Raw genomic sequence first — 12,291 nt, 5'->3', positions numbered from 1 at the left:
CCTCAGCCTCCCAAGTAGCTGGGATTATAGGTATGTGCCACCACACCTGGCTAATTTTTGTATTTTTAGTAGAGATGGAGTTTCACCATGTTGGCCAGGCCAGTCTCGAACTCCTGGCCTCAAGTGATCCACCCACTTTGACATCCCAAAGTGCTGGGATTACAGGCGTGAGCCACTGTGCCTCGCCAGAAATGATTGAGTTTAGATTAGGGGGCTATGGAAGCCAAAGTTCTTGTCATGTACATGAAACATCCAGGTAGCAGGCTTCAGAGCGAATAAATGGTGAATGTTTATTATCAGACCCTAAAAAATCTTAGACTTTCTGGGAAAATTCCTATTAAGGGAAGGAGATTCTCTATGGAATGCAAATTTCCCTCACAAGAGACAGCTTTGTGGGGCCATTTCAGAATATGTCAAGGAAATATATTTTGAGGTAAAATACTTTGATTCCTTCAGGGCCTGTTATCTGTCATGTGTTGAACCTTGCAGTTAATTGGGGTCTCTCAAGCTCACCTGAAGTTTCTTTCTTTCCTTTTGAACTTGAACCCATGTGGTTTACAAAGGCCTGATCCCTGTCTTTTTGGGACAACTATGAAGTTTCATCCAAGCTTCAGAACTCCCCTTATCAGACAGGAATGATATAGCATCATCACAGGGGAATAAAAACTCCAGATAGCAGTTTCACATGACTAGAGGCTATGGGCTTAAGACCCTGAAACACATGTGTGGACCAAGCAGGCTAAGACCAACTGGACCCAACATGGTGCTGGATTCGACCTAGGTTTCACTTAGATCCTTATTATATGCTCATTAACATACTCAATTACACACCCACCAGTGCCAGGAGAGTTTTGGGAACATGTATATTTGGTGTAAAAATGCGTGGCATGGCACCACAGTTCCAAGAAATCTCCATCTTTTTCCAGGAATTTTAATGACTATTCCATACCTTGGTTAAAGAAACCCATAAAGGTAGCAGTCCCAAACTCCTTTATGTGCGACTCTCTCTTGAGTATGCCTGCACTCCCCTTTCTTGAGTATGTACTTTTCACTTGCAATAAATTTCCATACTTTCACTATTTTCTGACTTATCTTTGACTTTCTTCTCATGATGGTGTCAAGAGCCTGGACACTGGCTGGGGTTGAAGTCCCACCAGCGTTTGGGGACCTACCCTGGTATCACCTGGACTCATAGGCTCTCAATTCCTTCCAGCCCATGCTCTGCAATGCTGCCAGAGGAGCCTGTCTAAATGATGGCTTTCATCAAGTTATTCATCTGTTAAGGCATTTCCTTATCACCCTCATCATGAAGCCTAAACTCACTGGTCTGGCACACAAGGCCCGCCATGGTCAGACTCCAGACTTCCCCTCTGACTGCTCCTCTTCTCACTCCTTGTGTTCCCACCATCATGACGTGCATAATGATTTATGCCCTAATGAGTTGCATATCCTGCTGCCTCCACCTGGGAGACCTCCCCACACTCATCTCTTTGCAGACCCACTTCCCCAGCCAGCACTGATTACTCCTCCCTGAAAATCTCCATTGTCCCTCATACATACCTAAGGCACTCGACGCTCCATGTGGAAACTATTTCAGTGTTACAGTCACCTACCAGACTGTTAACATGTCATATTGGGAGTTGAGAGTGGCATCTTCGAAATTATATCACTGCACCTATCACACAGTATGTGACACAAAGCAGATATTAGACAAACAGCTTGGCTGAAAATAAGGAAGAATGCAAGGAAGAAGGTTTTGGGGTTGGATTCCAACGACCTGAATCCCAGACCTAGCTCCATTACTTACCTGTTAAGTGACTGAAGGTGGTGATTTCTTAATCTTTCTTTTCTTTTTTTTTTTGAGATGGAGTTTCACTCTGTTGCCCAGGCTAGAGGGCAGTGGTACAATTTCAGCTCACTGCAACCTCCAACTCCTGGGTTCAAGTGAGTCTCTTGCCTCAGCCTCTTGAGTAGCTGGGATTACATGCATGTGCCACAATGCCTGGCTAATTTTTTTTTTTTTTGTATTTTTAGTAGAGACAGGGTTTCACTACATTGGCCATGTTGATCTCAAACTCCTGACCTCAAGGGATCCACCTACCTCGGCCTCCCAAAGTGCTGGGATTACAGGCATGAACCACCACACCTGACCAATCTTTCTGATACATATTTACTTCCACCCGGAAATAGACGTAGTAATAGCTACTCTAGAGGGTGGCTTTAAGGAGAAAATGAGAGAACAATGTGAAATGCATAAGACAGTTCCTGATATACAATGAGTCCTCTGTAACTTTCAGGTTTCCTTCTTGTCTTTCTTTCCTCCTTACCTTTTGTCTTCTTCCCCATCATTTGCTGTTTTTCCTGTTGGTTCTCATCTTCTCCTCATGCCTTTGGAACAGCAACAGGAAGAAATACAACTGACTTTGAGCCTAACCATTACCAGCTTCAAAGTGTTCTAACTCCCAGCCCATGACTCAGCCAGGGCTCACCTCATTGTTGCTCCACCTTAATAAATAGTTGACCTTTTAGCTCATCTAACAAGGAAGGTTTGCTAGAAACAAACTAAATGTACTCATCTGGGTGTGTCCTGGAGTCTCCCTAATGAGGAACCTCCAAGAGTCTAAGCACTTCACTTAGCAAGCCTCGGGGGGAAAGAAGCTGTGGAATTTGTATAACCAAACCCAACTCCATCCTCAAAAATACACTCAACACTGTTGTGGACATTGAAATCCAGATGCTACTTAACATCATTTAATTTGTACCAATGGAAAATAAAGGGAGCATCACATTATTCCAGTGATTCAGAAAAGAAAATGGGTTGGATACAGAGAAATCACCAATTTGTAAATTTCAACCAGATCTAAGCTTATGCCAGAGTTTCCTGGATGCTTATTTTGCCTAAGAACATGATTTAAAGCATCGACCTGTAGATTATATCCTTACAGGCAGACAAGAATGACATTGAAGGCTTAACATGGAAGAAAGAAGAAGCAGGAAAGACGGTAACTAGAAGTGACCTAGAATAGTAAAGCATAAAAGAAATTTAAGGAAACAAAAGGGTAGAAGAGACTCATCAGTAATTATAGAAATTCCATAGGGAGTATAATCCAATTTCCATTTGACATACTAGAAAACTGAGGCTCAGAGAGATTATTAAATAACATATCCAGAGTCACACAGGGAGTTATTAGTCACATCAAGTTTCCAAACCAGGTCTGTCCAAGTCCAAAGCCCATGTTATTTCTAATCTTTCAGGTAGTCTCAAAGAAAGCATAGTAAACACATATAAAATGAATCCACCAGGTTGCCTAGGGTTTATTTAGCTTTATTCATCATCACCTGGCAGAGAAATATTTTAGAACATTCAAAACCATTAGGAGAAGACTCCCGTTTCCAGTCCAGCGTGTAAGGAGCTTGGAAGCCATCACTCTGTCCTAACAAGTAAAAAGCTGAACAAACTACAATTCAGCAACTCTTCTTGGGTCAATCAGAGGATTAAGGTCACAGGTCATATTGCTTGGAGAGACAGACAGGCAGGTACAGAGAACCACAGCTTACTCCAGGGGAAACCCATGAGCAGAAACTTCTGCAGAAACAAGTAGAGAAACCTGAAGTGTAAGTAACGAATTGCTGGAGACTCAGAGTGGACAAGTCGAGAGTAAAAACCTTCAGGGAGGTGACCAGTCTTAGAGGGGAGCACTCCCACTTTTGTGAGTTTTAATTCCGGTGGCTCTAAGGTGTTCTCAGAGTGAAGATCAAAGGAAAAAAAAATCGCCTCATGCTTCCAGAAGGGGAAGAGAAAAGAAACCATGGTGAAATATGTCAGAGCACTCTGTTCTTCACAAGGTCTGCTCTCAGGAGAACCTCTTGCACCAGAGCCTAAGTGACCTGGGAAAGGGAAATACCCAACTCTAGCTCCCTCTAGCCATCCCGTTCCTCCTAAGAGGGGAAAAGTGAGAAGCACACTTGAAGTGCACAGTCCAGAGGTACAAGCTTCCTAAAAGACTGAGACCTGTTCATGGGACCATAGAGTGCTTCCCCTCCCTCCACACCTTACCACCATACCACTAAAGATCGACTTACAGCAGGTTTTTTTTTTTTTTAACCCAGTATAGCATGTCTACTTTCAACAAAAAATTGCAAGGCACACGAAAAGGCAAAACAAAACAAAAAACAAACAAACAAACCCCCCCACCCACCCACAGTTTGAGTATACAGAATGAGCATCAGAACCAGACAGGTATAAGAAGGTTGGCATTATCTGAGCAGCAATTTAAAATAACAATGATTAATACATTAACAGTAGACAGTATGTAAGCCACACCCTGGCTTGTAAAGCTCTTTGTGAGAAGGTAATAATTCTTTGCATGTCACATTTCAGCTTACAGCTAGGTAATACCAATATACATACACACTTGGGAAAAGTGAGCAAGAAAAGAAAATGTGGGTGGGTGTGGTGGCTCATGCCTGTAATCCCAGCACTTTGGGAGGCAGAGGCAGGAAGATTTCTTGAGCCCAGGAGTTCGAGTCCAGCCTGTGCAAAATAGTGAGATCCCTGTCTGTACAAAAAAAAATTTGTTTTAATTAGCTGGGCATCGTGGCACATGCCTGTAATCCGTGCTACAGGGGAGGCTGAGGTGGGAGGATCACTTGAGCCTGGGAGGTCAAGGCTGCAGTGAGCTGTGATTGTGCCAATGCACTCCAGCCTGGGTGACAAAGCAAAACCCTGTCTCAAGAAAATAAAAAAGAAAGAAAGAAAAGGAAATGCACTGGGTGAGAGGCTGGTACAGGAGGTGGCAGAAGTAATTTGAAGGGATGCTATAGGGCATTGTGCCATAAGACTTTGAGTTTACCTGTGTATTACATAGACATATACCTTGATAGGGCTCCTACACAGACATTGATTGAGATACCTCTGGGCTCCATCTAAGGATGACCTGGCGTTGTGGGTTTGGTATCAGTAGCTGCAGTTTCCCTGCCAGGCTAATATGTGGCATGACTTGGGGCATTATTTCTGGAAGTTCAGCTTCAAATCTTTTTTTTCTTTTTTCAGAATGTCCAAAATACTGTAAGCTACTTAAAATCCTCTAATAAATTTGTTTTCTTCCTAACAAATAATACTGGCCTTGCTGAAAACCAGATCCAAGACATTCTATAATTCTTAAAAGCTTATTTAGAAATATAGAGGCAACTGTTAGGGAAACAATGGTTAAAAGAGTTCAGAGCGGCTGCTTCAGAGAAGCAGCAGTCGAGAATAAGGAAGGATGGACATAGTTGACATTTTTTGTTAAAAACCTGGTAGTACAGCTGGGTGTGGTGGCTCATGCCTGTAATTCCAGCACTTTTGGACGCTGAGACAGGCAGATCACCTGAGGTCAGGAGCTCGAGATCAGCTTAGCCAACATGGCAAAACCCCATCTCTACAAAAAATACAAAAATTAGCCAGGCATGGTGGCACGCGCCTGTAATCCCAGCTACTTGGGAGGCTGAGGTAGGAGAATCGCTTGAACCTGGGAGGTGGAGGCTGCAGTGAGCCGAGATCACGCCACTGCACTCCAACCTGGGCAACAGAGTGAGACTCTGTCTCAAAGAAACAAAGCAAAATGAGAAACAAACAAACAAGAAAACCTGGTAGTACTAGATGACTTTTTATCCTATATACATATATTTAAAAAATATATTTTTCTAATAAAATAAAAAAAGGTTTATGGGAACCATTAAAAGAGCATCATTCACATGAACAAACTCTCAGGCTAGTAAGTGCAGAGGAAGATGTTTGATAATGCAGTGCAGCAAGTGGTATAGAGTCCTGGCTTCTACATGTTGAAGAGGTCCTTTGAAGGTCCTGGTCCCTCAATCCAATTAGGTTCTCCCTGAACTGGAATATGCTTCCATTCCATCCCACCCATCCAGAGCAACATCCAGCCCTCCTCATCTACCACAGAGCAGAACAGAGAGATGAGTCCATGTCAACCCTGGCTGTATGGAGGCAAAGCAGGCAGTGACTGTGTTGTGAGAACTTTGCCATTAGGATTTAGAGCAATAACGCCAGGAAATGAAGGTGAAGGACAAAGGGGATGTTGTGTGGGCAATGCAAAACCAGGGGCACTGGACAGGGTCTGAGTGGGACTAAGCAGAGAGGGACCTTCCTCTGCCATGTTTGGCCAAGGTATTTCCCTGATATTCCAGAGAGAAGGGATGGGAAGTTCAAAATAAAATTAGACTGTGATTACTCTTTTTACAGCTGAGGAAACTGAAGCTTAAAAATGTTAAACAACCTGCCCAAACCAATCCAGTTGTTGAAGAGGAAAACAAACACACCTCAAATACTGCTGTCAGCATGGTCATTTGGAAACCAGCATGCCTATTGGGATTCAACAAGCATTTATTGAGCACCTACTAGGTGCTTGAACCTTTGGTAAGTGTTTGTGCACATAGCCAAGAGGCATAAGAGCATTCATGTCCTGCAGCCTCAAAATCCTTCTCCTAGGCATCATCCAAAAAGCAATCTAGCAGACCAGAAAAACTATAGTCATGAAAAGGTTTCTACCAGCATTATCTATTTGGGAATAGTTGGAAACAACAGAAATAGCTAAGAGTAAATTAAGACTATCTTTTTTTTTTTTTGAGACAGGGTCTCATTCTGTCACCCAGGCTGGAGTGCAGTGGTGCAATCATGGCTCACTGCAGACTTGACCTCCTGGACTCTGGACTCAAGTGATCCTCCCACCTTGGTCTCCTGAGTAGCTAGAAGTACAGGTACTTGCCACCATATCAGAATATTTTTTTTTTTTTTTTTTTTTTTTTTTTTTTTTTTTGTAGAAACAAGGTTTTGCCATGTTGTCCAGGTTGGTCTTGAACTCCTGGACCCAAGTGTTCCACCTGCCTTGGCCTCCCAAATTGCTGGGATTACAGGTGTGAGTCACTGCACCTGGCCAAGGCTCAAGGTTTTAAAGGCATTTTCTATGGCCGTAACATCTATTTTTATAAAAGTTATGTAGAAAAATAAGAAGAATCTAATGCACTGCTAACCTTAAATATAAAACAATTGTATTGCTCTATGATAACTGTAGAAAAAATGTATATACAGATACTCCTCAAGGTTCAATGGGTTACACCCCAACAAATCCATTGTAAGTTGAAAATATGATAAGTTGAAAATACATTTAACACACCTACCTTCCAAACATCATAGTTTAGCCTACTGTATTAGTCAGGGTTCTCTAGAGGGACAGAACTAATAGGAGATATATATATATATGAGTTTATTAAAGAGTATTAATTCACTTGATCACAAGGTCTCTCAATAGGCCATCTGCAAACTGAGGAGCAAGAAAACCAGTCCAAGGCCCAAAGCTGAGGAACTTGGAGTCCAGTGTTCGAGGGCAGGAAGCATCTGGTGTGGGAGAAACATGTAGGCTGGGAGGCTAGGCCAGTGTAGTCTTTCCACGTTTTTCTGCCTGTTTCATATTCTGGCCATTCTGGCAGCTGATTAGGTGGTGTCCACCCAGATTAAGGGTGGGTCTGTCTTTCCCAGACCACTGACTCAAATGTTATTCTCCTTTGGCAAGACCCTCACAGACACACGCAGGATCAATACTTTGCATCCTTCCACCCAATCAAGTTGACACTCAGTATTAACCATCACATATACCATTGCAGATTTAATTTGCGTTTCCTTAATGACCAGGCATGCTGCACATCTTTTCATCCTTCTGGCATTTAATATCATTCTACAACATTACGATTGAAGACTGCATAGTGTTTCATTTTAGAGGCATCACAATTTAGTTAACCAATTCTTTAGAATAGGACTTTTTGGCTGCTTATGATTTCTCTTTGGCTATTATAAATTTTGTTGAGATAACTATTTGTATAATTAAATCTTGGAGTTACATCATTGACCATTTAGACTAAAATTCCTAGATTTCCAATCTGCCTTCTTGTTTCAGCTCTCATACTGTGTGCTTATTGTATTTAGTTTTGTCAGAAATCTAACTTTCTAATTATTTCTATAAGATTTTTATTGATTCAGTTGGATTTTGTAGGTACACAAATAAATAACATATAAGTAATGATATTTATTTCCTTTGAATAATCATGTCTTGGTTACTTTTTTCTTTATCCAATCTCATGGGTGAGAACTCAAATAATACTGGTATCTGTCTTTTTGCTGACTAACATAGTTGATTTAGTATCAAAATAAGATATTGGCATTATAGTATTAATTCTTTAAATAGACTTGTATTCCATCCTAATTTGCTATGATTTTGTTAAGAAGTTTACCTTTAAAGTAGTTACGTGTCTTTTTTCACAATTATTTAAATAATTAGGAGTCTTACCTTTTCCCCTTTTTACACATAAAAATAGAATCAAATCTATAAACTATGGTCTAATTTTTAAAAGTGAACTTAGCCTTTTAGAGTGAGCAACTTGCCAAGTGTTTAATATCATTCTACAACATTCTGATTGAAGACTGCATAATATTTCTTTCTCTTTTCTTTCTTTTTTAGACAGAGTCTTGCTCTGTTGTCCAGGCTGGAGTGCAGTGGTGCAATCTCGGCTCACTGCAACCTCTGCCTCCTGGGTTCAAGCACTTCTTGGGCCTTAGCCTCCCAAGTAGCTGGGACTACAGGCATGTGCCACCACATCCAGCTAATTTTTGTATTTTTCATAGAGTCAGGATTTCACCATATTGGCCAGGCTGGTCTCGAACTCCTGGCCTCAAGTGATCTGCCTGCCTCAGCCACCCAAAGTGCTGGGATAATAGGTGTGAGCCACCGTGCCCTGCCTGAAGACTGCATGGTATTTCATTTTAGAGCTATCATAATTTAGTTAACCAATTCTCTATTACAGGACTTTTAAGCTAATTATAATTTCTCTTTAGCTATTATACATTTTGTGAGATAAATATTCTTGTAATTAAATATTGGGGTACATCTCTGCCTATTAATTTAGGTTAGAATTCCTAGATTTCCAATGGTAGGTCAAGGAATCTGAACATTTTTAAGGCTTTTGGTTATTCACTGTGACTTTTCTCTCAAGAGAATTAGCGGATATTTGCATGCTTACCAACATTCTAATCTATTCTGATGATTTGATAGGTGATTAATGCTATCACAGTAATTTGCATTTGCCTTTGAAAACACTGAATATCTTAAATGTGTATTTTATTTTTATTTTCTTTTTAAATGCTTTATTTACTGTCTTATTGTATGTTCAGTTGGTCCTCATTATTTGTGGATTCTGTACTTGCAAATTCACCTACTAACTAACATGTATTTGTAACTTCGAAATCAGTCAATACTCATGGTGCTTCCATGGTCATACTCAGATATGTGCAGAGTGGTGAAACATTTGGGTAACCTGACACCCATGTTCCCAGCTGTGGTGGACCAAGACAATAATCTGCCTCTTGTTTCAGCTCTCACACGGTAAACAAGGACGCTTTTTGTAGTCTATTTAGTTCCGTATTTTTTTTTGCATTTTTGTGTCTTTTGTTGGTGATTTCACTGTTTCAGATGGTCCCCAAGCATAGCACTGAGGAGATGTCTAGTGTTCCTAAGCACAAGAAGGCTGTGCTGTACCTTATTGAGAAAATACATGTGTCAGATAAGCTTCACTCAGGCATAAGTTACAGTGCTTTTAACCATGAGTTCAAGGTTAATGAATCAGCAACATATATTAAATAAGGTGTCTCCAAACAGAAACACACATAAAGCAAGGTTATATACTGATCAGTTGATGAACATATGACCAGAAAGAGGTTTATAAGCATGTAATGCTGTTTTTGGTTTTTGTTTTTGTTTTTTTCCATTTAGCAGCAATGGCTCAGTACTTGCAGCGTCATGTTTTAGTGGCTTTATAAAACATAACTGCCATAGGCCGGGTGCAGTGGCTCACACCTGTAATCCCAGCACTTTGGGATTACAGGTGCAAGCCACCATGCCCGGCTAATTTTTGTATTTTTAGTAGAGATTGGGTTTTGCCATGTTGCCTAGGCTGATCTCGAACTCCTGGCCTCAAGTGATCCACCCGTTTTGGCCTCCCACTGTGCTGGGATTATGGACATGAGCCACTGCGCCCAGCCCAGAATATTTTCATAGGTGCTATGACACTTGTATTCTCTTTAACAATGCTCTGATGGGAGGTCTGCCCAGTGTCCTTGGTTTCATGTAAACAGTAGGGAAAGATGCTTTAGAAACCTCCTCGGATCTTAAGGTGGGGAAGTTGTCAATAGAAATACCCATCACCAGTTCAGCAGTGCATAATTCTGAGAGGAAAATGGAGACTGTTAAAGCTACGGTAGGTGGGAGAGAGGGGGGGCATTTTACTTTTGTCCATTAAAAGTAAAATTTTAATGGTTAAGGGGTCGTCTTTTGCACCTGGCTCTGTTTGGGCCAGTTTCTACACCTGTAGTTTTGCGTGGCAAGATCATGGTGCTGTTGCCTGGGACATCAAGCCCAAACCCCTGTCACCCCATCCAGGTACCTGTTTTCCTAATTACCACATGAAAGCTGGGGGTGGGACCTGGGAAGGGGAGGTTATCTGGAGGATAGCTCAGTGCTTCTCACTTAGATTATCTGTGCTCCAATCTCTATGAACTTGCGCCTTGAGGCTAGGATGAGGAGGCTGCCATACGATAAGAAGAATTTACAGAGCCAGTTCTTCTAGTCTTGGAAGGAGAACTTGCGACATTGACATGGAGAATGGTGGTGGCAGGCAGATCAGTCGTGATTGTGCTGGTGGGCAGGGGGTGGCTGTGGGGCTCTTATGTCACAATGCTTTTTACCCAGAGACTTGGGTGTGCTTCTACATACAGAAGAACAGCACTAGGACCCAGAGAGCTGGTCCTAAGCATCACAGAATCCCAGTCTCTTCAGCAATGGCTCAGCCAACATGGGCCCACACGAGGTCATGAACCATTGGTTTAATGGCTCCGTGCCACTTGTAAGCCAGCAGGTAACAGGAGGATATTATGACCTCTGAGACCTGGAGCTCAGTACCAGATGGCATATTATATCCTGGCCCCACCCTGGGACACCATTTCTAGTGTGCCACTCTTCCTGAGACCTGGGCTCAGTGCCAGATGGTATATTATGTCCTGGCTCTGCTTGGAACACCATTTCTAACATGCCACTCTTTCTCTCACCATGGGATCCACCCCTAGCTGTCTGAAAGATACTATTGAGCTACCAGTTAATTGAAGTTGGAGAAGCACAACTCCCTACCCTTCACCTCTCTGTGCTTACAGCATGGTATCTGTGAAGAATGCAGGTCTTTCCCAGCCTTAGCTTAGAATGGAATTGACATCTGTCCCTCTTTCTCTCCCTGTCTCATCTCCTTTCTCTCCTACATTACTAACCTGCTGAGTCCTTATTTTCCTTAACCATCCTCTATTAGCCTTGGAAATGACAGATATGTTGATGGTGAAGGTGGAGGCCCTGATGTCCTAGCTCCAGATGTCAGAACCATTGGCCTGATGTCGGCAGCTGCAGCAGCACTGGTTGTTTTGTTTGCCCTTCCAGATCCACTCTCCATCCTTCTCTACTCTGTCTGTGCTGTGGGAGGCTGACCCCATCTGTTTACTTCAGTGGAGCACTAGAGCCTGCAAGAACTGATTGTATGCATCTCCTCCTAACTCCGTGTTTGGTGACTGTGGTAGGAATATTTACACTATGGACACTGGCAAATACTACAAGTAAGCATGCATGCACACATACATGTCTCAGAGCTTGTTGTTAAATATTTATTTACTAGCTGACCACTGGGGCAACATCAGTATATTCCTTGCCTCTGGCTTCTGCTTGGGTTTGGCCACTGGGTGGTACTTGCAAGGAATTGAATAGAGCATGGTAAGAGAATCGACTCTCCTGGCCTCCCTAACACATTCTCAGATTGGCTGAATCCCTCTCCAAAGGCTTCAGCTGTGGTCAAGCACCCACTCAATAAACCCATCGTCTCTGGATTCTGGATACTCCTTCCCTTTCCTTCTTGACGTCTGTATTAGGCCATTCTTGCATTGCTATGAAGAAACACCTGAGGCTGAGTAATTAATAAAGAAGAGGTTCACAGTTCTGTAGGCTGTTACAGGAAGCATGGTGCTGGCATCTGCTCAGCTTCTGGGGAGGCCTCAGGAAGCTTCCAATCATTACTGAAGGTGAAGGGAAGCAGGCATCTCACATGGCCAGAGAGGGAGCAAGGGGTGGCGGGAGGTGCCACACTTTAAGACAGATCTTATGAAACTCACTATTGCGAGGACAACACCAAGCCATAAGGGATCTGCCCCCA

At 42.4% G+C, this 12,291-nt stretch overlaps 1 long non-coding RNA gene across 1 annotated transcript in view; it reads left to right on the top strand.

The window, feature by feature from the left end:
* LOC134810737 (uncharacterized) overlaps positions 1-11,965 on the top strand; it is a 64,809-nt gene extending 52,844 nt beyond the window's left edge. Inside the window, exons 3-5 of the long non-coding RNA XR_010159366.1 lie at positions 6,245-6,418; positions 6,635-6,759; positions 11,529-11,965. This is a non-coding gene — a long non-coding RNA (uncharacterized LOC134810737). The remainder of the gene's footprint in view (positions 1-6,244; positions 6,419-6,634; positions 6,760-11,528) is intronic.
* The last annotated feature ends 326 nt before the right edge of the window (positions 11,966-12,291 follow it).

Source organism: Pan troglodytes, chromosome 7, assembly GCF_028858775.2.
Source record: "Pan troglodytes isolate AG18354 chromosome 7, NHGRI_mPanTro3-v2.0_pri, whole genome shotgun sequence".
NCBI classification, from domain to species: Eukaryota; Metazoa; Chordata; class Mammalia; order Primates; family Hominidae; genus Pan; species Pan troglodytes.
This window is presented reverse-complemented; position numbering and strand designations above follow the sequence as displayed.